This window comes from Heterocephalus glaber, unplaced genomic scaffold (assembly GCF_053883595.1).
Source record: "Heterocephalus glaber isolate CG9 unplaced genomic scaffold, H.glaber_assembly_v1.0 deba00001497, whole genome shotgun sequence".
NCBI classification, from domain to species: domain Eukaryota; kingdom Metazoa; phylum Chordata; class Mammalia; order Rodentia; family Bathyergidae; genus Heterocephalus; species Heterocephalus glaber.
Genome location: NW_028258320.1, coordinates 22,147,671 through 22,155,906, shown reverse-complemented (window position 1 = coordinate 22,155,906; position 8,236 = coordinate 22,147,671). Strand labels below are relative to the sequence as shown.

Sequence of the window (8,236 nt, the reverse complement as noted above, 5' to 3'; positions counted from 1 at the left end):
AGTAATGAAGAAGATAAACATTCATCTATTGGTAAAAGGATACACAAAAACACTATATATTCAGGCAAAAGAAAAGTGCTCAGGCGTAAGAGTGAACAGATTGCTGAAACACACTGTAACACAGATGAACCTCAAGAATACACAGAGTGGAAGAGGTTAAAATCAAGAAGGGCTTATATATTGTGTGATTTTATTGACTTAAAATGTCCAGAGAGGGCAAATCTACAGATATGAAACAGACTATTGATTGCATGAACCAAGACAATAGCATGGATACTAAGAGTTAATGACATAAATAATTTTATTGGGGTGATGGAAATGTTTTAAAAATAATTTATGGCAACAATTACACAACATGGTGAATTTATTCTGATACTAATTGTACACTTGTAATCATTAAATTATGTGGTATGTACAGTATGTCCCTATGAAATTATCTTGATAAGAGATGTCTACAGCAGGCTATAGACTAAAAACTGATTAAATGTGAAGATAAAACTTTTGAAATGACTTGAAATGAATAATTGACTTTTGCTCCTTTAAGCCCTAAGTACACTTATCTTCAGTCAATTTACAAGGAGCAGGAGCATTGATGTTGTTCAGAATCAGAAATGCTGTGGGAAACATACATTTAAAATTTTATTTCATAGCTTGGATTATTGTGTTCTAATAACCCATCTGTGTATGCTGTTTCTTCCGTGTTTATAAAGAAATACAGTATGAGAGACACTTTAGATCTAAATCATAGCAAGTTATATAGTTATGAGTATATTAATTTTGCTAAGTTCTACACATGTATATTAAATACGGATTTTTAAAAAAGTTGCAATCTGATTATTACAATGCAGAGCCAGGGATTTAGCTCAGTGGTTCTGCCTCGAAAGCGCAAGGTCCCAAGTTTGATTCCCAGTACAAAAAACAAAACAAAACAAAACAAAAACCCACAACAACTGATTATTACAATGCATATCAAACTGCTAATCTGAAGTTTTTGAATTATATTAATTTCCCTTACTTGGATAGGAAATGTCCAATAATAATTTCATCTTCATTGTCAAGAGATAGTTAAAGGTTTACGCATCATTAAGATACTCTTGCATTAAGGAAGTAGACTAATTATATAAAAATTTAAAACTATTCATACATTTATTTAATCACATAAGTTAAAATGTTCTCTTGTCAATTAACAAACATACCAACTTACAAAATGATTCAAGCAATAGGAAATGTGTTATTTGTTCCAAGAAATGCTCCAGAAGTAGGATGATGCTAAATACAGTACTTCTGCAGTGCAGATCCACTTTACTAAAATTCTTTCAACTCTACCTGCTTATTTGTCGGGTTTCATCTTCAATGAGATATCAAGAAGTTAGCAACTTTTCTAATGTTTCAGACATGACAACAACTGAATAAAATGAACATCACAAATAAAAGAAGAATATACTGCACTGTGTTAAAGATTAAGAATAAAAAACTATAGATCATCACTCTTATTAGTAATAACAACAACGACGTTTCCAAGAACTCTTTTCTTAGGAAGTGTTCTATTATATGTGAAATTGGACATAATAGAGTCATGCCATTTTTTTAAGCAGTGATAACTGGGGGACAGAATTATAATTGTTACATTAATGAAGTCTATTGCTATGTGGATGAGGATAATTAAAATGAAAATAATAGCATTCTGTTAGAAGAAACATTCCAAAGGAATGTCAAATTGGTAACTAACACCACCTCCTACAAACCTCTAAGTCATGCTTACAGATAATGACATTATTAAATTTTCAGTTGGTTGATACACTATCAATAGTGTGACTTTCTACCAAGATAGTGAATTAGCATTGGCTATAGCTCTTTTCCCAACATGAAATGTGAAGGAACTACAGAGAAGAGAGGGAACCAAGAGATGTGAGGGCTAATTCCCTATTGGATATGGAGACATGGGACTATGAGAAACCTCTATGGAGACAGGAAAAGGAAGAGAGTTGCTTGTAGTGGGGGCCAGATTACATGAAAGATAAACTAGGAAAAAAGTAATTTAGTTCTGTTCATACCTATTCCCCCATTCTTACTTTGACAGTACTCCTTAATTTTGAAATCCTAGCAAAGTCTAAAGCCAGTGATGCTTTTACCTTAGGGTAAAAAAATGGCAACTACAGAAGCTATGATGATTCTTAGAATCTTGAAAACCCATCACTCTCCCCTCTCCAATTTCCAAGTTCTGCAGAATAGTGGATCATAATTTAGGCACCAGGTTATACCCACTATCTTAGTTTAACCTTTGGTTCTAATAATACTATAATCCTACAGGGTAAGTTATAAAGAAAAGATGTCTGGATTGGGTTATGATTTTGACCCAAGGACAAGGGGCAGCCTCCAATGCTGACCTTCTAGCTAGCATTGTTCCAGGATACCACATGGCAGGAGCCAGATGGCATTGGTAGGGACATTAAGGAAGATTCATATGAGAAAATAAGTATTCATATGAGAAAATAAGTAGAAAATAAAAAAGACAAGGGAAGGAACAGACTTATGATTTATTACAACTGACTCCTGTGACCAAATTCATTAATCATTTTATAAGTGTTGTCATGAACCAGTCACCTCCCACTTGTCTCCGCTTCTTAAGTCTCACCAACTTCCAATACCATTACACTGGCGAGCAATTCTTGAATATTTTATTTGAGCAAATCAATTAGTAAAGCCATTATGGAAAACAGTACAGAGTTTTCTCAAAAAATATAAGAATATAGCTGTCATGTGACCCACCAATTCCATTACTGAAATACAATTAATAAGTAACATTCTACCGGGAAAGGAAGTTAGGCTCTCTTTTCCAATATCAGATGAGAAGGAATTCCGGGGGGGCGGGGGAGAGCACTTACAGAGGAAAGATATTGATCAAAAATAAATAATTTCAGTTAGGAGAAATAAATTCTAGAGATATCTTGCACATCATTGCTATTATAGTTAATAAGAAAAACTTATATACAAATATTCCTCATTTAATAACCTACATATTTAACGAATGTCCAGATTTATGACCCATCCTTTTTGTACAATTTTGTACGTCTTGTTAATAAAGCCTCAATTTCTTTTTTATACAATACACCTTGTTTATACAATACTTTAATTTGGATTGATTGTATTGTAGAGTATAATACTGTAGTTTTATGCTTTGTTATATATTACAGTACTACATGTAAGAATTATGCAAATAAAAGCAAAGTCATCAACATGGATTTTCCTTTGACCATTTCTTTGTTCTGAATATTATAATGTACATACTATATACGATTCCTCACTTACCGACCAATTCATCTAACTGCCTGGTAGTGAGACTAGAGCTTGGTCGTTAAACAAGGAAAATCTGTAATAAGATTTATGGCTCAAGCAATATTAAAACTTAAACAACTTTTTAAAAGTCAGCTTCATTATATCAGGGTATGGGGTGTCCTCATGGCTTTTTATTTGAGGCTAGAGCCCTGCTCTTTATCCAGTAGCCGGTCTTCCCATCCTGATGTCACTGAAGGTAGTGTTATTTCTCTGGTTATAATGAAAAGTGCATGGTGTGCATGGTGAGCTCCTTCCTCCCTGCTGATTGCAACCATTATCTCTTCAAGGAAAATGAATGATGAAGTTTAGAGAGTACCATCCTAATGCCACATTAGCTGGAGGTATTTATGATGCATTTGTATACTAGCAAAATTGTACAAGAACTTTCTCCTGTTAATTTGAATGCCACAGCAGATTTATCTCATCAAATAAAAATTTAAAAAATAAGAAAAATTTGTATTTGAAAATTTCTAAGAATATATTTCAAATATTCTAACAACAAAATAATGAGTATGAGAGGGAATAAATGTTAAAACTTGACTTAACTATTCTGTAATGTATAGATATATCAAAACATCATGTTGCACATAATAAACATATTTAATTTTTATGTCAATTAGAAAAAGAATCTGACATTGTGAGATAAAATCTAATACTTTTCCATACCACTGATTTGACTTTCAAGTATAAAAGCCTTATGCAAATATATTCTAGGATACTTTGACTTAAGGGACAGTATAGATTCATTAAGACATTCAGTAGAAATTAAAACATAAAATTATAGGCCCAAAATTCCATTAATAAAAAATGAAAATAAACTCAGAAAATCTCTTATTTTCAAAAACATGTATATCCACAGTTTAAATATCTATAACCATTATGAAATGAAAGAAAGATACTGATGTTTTAAACTTAATTTTGTAGGATTGGCAGTATAGTTCAGAAGCAGAGGTCTTGCCTAGCATGAATTAGATTAGGGCCTGGGTTTTATTCTCTGCACTACAAGAAAAAATAATGTTTTAAAAGTACAATAATATAACTGAATGATAGGCAGAAAACATTGAAGATAAAGACAAGTATAGTGATCCTTTCATATTTTATCATAGAATTGGAAGATATTGTTTGATGAGTTAATAAAATTTTTAAAAGAACCACTCTTTACTTTTTTAAACTGTAAAGACATTTTAAAGTTAGCCTCTACTTTGACAAAAAAGATAACTATTATAAGAACTGTTAATTCATATGTATTTTAAATTAAACTTCTATTTAAAATTTTTATTTTATAAATAATTTTTGCAGAAGAGTCACATCTACCATCCTATATTTAAATTCATACATTTAGAAATTAGGTAATCTGGTTTATCAGGGAAAGACTTCATACCCACACCAAACAACCTGGAAAAGGAGGTGTTAGAAAATGCCGCTGAATTTTAAGAGGATGCACTGGGTTGGGTCAGAGGGACCCTAAGTGGGCCAAAGTTTCAGATATGTTCACACCTGCAGTGATGCGAGCTTTGCATAACTGAAAGTGTACATAAGGACTAAAAGGTATAATAGATAATGTGAAATAGGAAGAAAAGTGGCAAAGGGGAAGGGTAAGAGGGAGGGGTAGGGAAAAGGAAAGAAGGGAATGGAATTAATATGAGAAAATGAGAAAATGGAAACAAAGTCTTTGTAAATAGGGAGGGATAGAGGGCTTGAAGGGAGGGCAGGGAAATGGGGAAAAAAATAAGAACCAAGAGAGTTTATGTAAAGGTGCATATTTCCATTGATGAATGTCATTATATTGTATACCTAAAATGTACCAATAAAATTAATAAAAAAAAGAACAAGACCCTTTGATACTGAGTCCCCATGTTGTTGCTGATTGTTCTAAGTTTTTTGGTCTTTGTGAGTTCTGACAAATCCGATATGATGCTGTGAAGATTAAAATTGATTATGAATTGGAAAAAAAGCTCAAAATTAATAAAATACCTTTAGAGTCAGAATATGAGAAAATAAAGGACTCTACTTTTGAAGACTGGAGGAATATTTCAGGCCCAAGGCTGTGGGAAGATCCTGATCTCCTTCAAGGATGAAATCAAAAAATCCTTAAGACCAAGACAACTTGACTGTGCTCATTTAAAAATAAAATAAAATAAAAATGTTATGAACAGGACATACTGAATTATTGATATAAAATTCTAGGGGCCACCATCCGTCCTACCAGTCCCAGCCCAGAGGAAAGGGCTTTTGGGCCACCATCTGTCCTGTTGCTCCTGGCCCAGAAGAAGGGGCTTCTGGGCTGCTGTCCTTCCCATCACTTGAAGCTCAGATGTAGGGGCTTCTGAGCCACCGTCCCACTGCTCCTGGTCCAGAGAAAGGGCCTTCCCGGCCACTATCCCTCCTGCCGCTTCCAGCCCAAAGGAAAGAGCTTTTGGGCCATCATTGGTCCCACCACTACTGGCCCAGAGGAAAGGGCTTTTGTGACTCTGTCCATCCCACCACTCCTGGCCCAGAGGAAAGGGCTTTTGGGCCACCATCTGTGCCACTGCTCTGGGCAAAGAGGAAGGGGCTTCCAAACATAGGAAACAAATGAAATCCATAGAACAGATGTAAATAGATTTCCAGGAGATGAAAAACTCCATTGAAAGTCTACACAGCAGAATGAGCCAATGAGAGGACAGAATTTCAGATATAGAAGATAAGATTGCAATTAATGGCCAGGAAAAGAAAAATTGCTTCAAAATTATAAGGGAACATGAGAAATCAATCCAGCAAGTGGTAGACGATGCAAAGAAGAATAACATAAGACTGATTGGAGCCAAAGAAAAAACAGGAGAGAGTGCATAAAAAAACTCTTCACAGAAATAATGGCAGAAAACTTCCCAAGCAGGGGAAAAGAAGTTGACATACATATAAGTGAGGCATATGGGAATCCAAATAGCCTTGATCAAAAAAAAGCTACACATAGGCATATAATAGTTAAGATTCCAGAAACACAACAGAAGAAGAAAGTTCTACAAGCACTTAGAGAAAAGAAACAAATCACATACAAAGGAAAGCCCATCAGAACCACAGCAGACTTCTCAACACAAACCATCAAGGCAAGAAGAGCTTGGAGTGACATATTCCAAGCTTTAAAAGAAAACAGCCTACAACCCAGATTGATGTACCCTGCAAAACTATCTTTCAAAATTGATGGAGAAATAAGATACTTTCATGACAAAGAGCACCTTAGGAACTTCGTGAATACCAAAGAAGCAATCCAAAAAATTTTACACGATATCCTAGGAACAGACATTGAGGATCACAACCCCAGGAAGCAAAGCACAATGAACCCATCTAGCAGGACAAGAAATTAAACGCAAAGGAGGAGAACCCAATAAAAAGAAAAAGTCATGGCAATGATAAGTCAATATGTTTCAGTTATAATCATCAATGTTAATGGTCTCAATTCACCAATCTAAAGAAATAGAGTGGCAGAATGGGTCAAGAAGCAAGATCCAACAATATGCTGCATACAAGAAACACACTTAATTCAAAGTGAAACTCATAGACTGAAAGTTAAGGGGTAGAAAACAGTACTCCATGCAACAGGAACCAGAAAAAAGTAGGAGTAGCTATTCTCTTTGCAGATCAAGTAGATTTCAAACCACACTGATTAAGAGAGACAAAGAAGGACACTACATCCTTGTAAAGGGAAGAATCCAAGAGGAAGAGATGACAATCATAAATATCTATGCAGCAAACACTAGCACACCCAACTATATAAAACAGATACTAACGGACATGAAAAGTCATATATGCACTAATACAATTGTAGTGGGGGACCTCAATACCCCACTGTCCTAATAGACAGATCAACTAGACAAAAAATAAGTAATGAAATACTAGAACTCAATCGAACTCTTGAACAAATGAACTTAACAGATGTTTACAGAGTCTTCCACCCCACAAAATCAGAATACACATTTTTCTCAGCTGCACATGGGTCATTCTCCAAAATGGAAGAGAATCACTATGAGAATCACTCATAGAACATGTTTAAGTAAATGCAAAGGAATTGAAGTTATCCCCTATATATTATCAGACCATATTGGGATGAAATTGGAGATCCATAGCAAAAGAAACTGGAAAAATTTCATAAACACGTGGAAATGGAACAACACACTACTGAATAACCAATGTGTTACAGAGGAAATTAAAGAAGAAATCAGACAGTTCCTTCAATTAAATGACAATGACAATACAATGTATCGGAATCTATGGGACACAATGAAAGCAGTCTTATGAGGGAAATTCATAGCAGTGAACATGCATATTAGGAAAACAGAGTGAGCCCAATTAAATAGCCTGATGCTGAACCTCAAGCTTCTAGAAAAAGAAGAGCAGGACAAACCCAAAGCTCATACAAGGGAGAAAATTATAAAGATCAGAGGAGAAATCAATGCAATGAAGACTGAGAGAACGGTACAAAAAGTCAATGAAGTCAAAAGTTGGTTCTACAGAAGAATCAATTAAATTGACCAACCCTTAGCCAACCTTATCAGAAAAAGGAAAGGCCCCAATCCATGCAATTAGGAATGAAAAGGGTGAAATTCCAACAGACCCAGCAGAAATCCAGAGGGTCATTAATACCTACTCCCAGAATCTATACGCCAATAAGTTGGAAAACACAGAAGAAATGGACAGATTCCTAGATACATATGAATTACCAAAGTTGAACGAAGAAGACCTAAAAATTCTAAACAACCCAATATCAACCAATGAAATTGAAAATGTATCCAGAAATTCTGAAGACATCTGAGAAAAGACCAGGCCCTGATGGCTTCATTGCTCAATTCTACAAGACATTTAGAGAGGAACTACTACCACTGCTGTTTAAACTCTTCAATGAAATTGAAAGGGAAGCAATACT

At 34.7% G+C, this 8,236-nt stretch overlaps 1 pseudogene; it reads left to right on the top strand.

The window, feature by feature from the left end:
• The first annotated feature begins 4,823 nt into the window (after positions 1 to 4,823).
• Positions 4,824 to 5,447, top strand: LOC101720913 (cytochrome c oxidase assembly protein COX16 homolog, mitochondrial-like; annotated as a pseudogene).
• Positions 5,448 to 8,236: the final 2,789 nt, after the last annotated feature.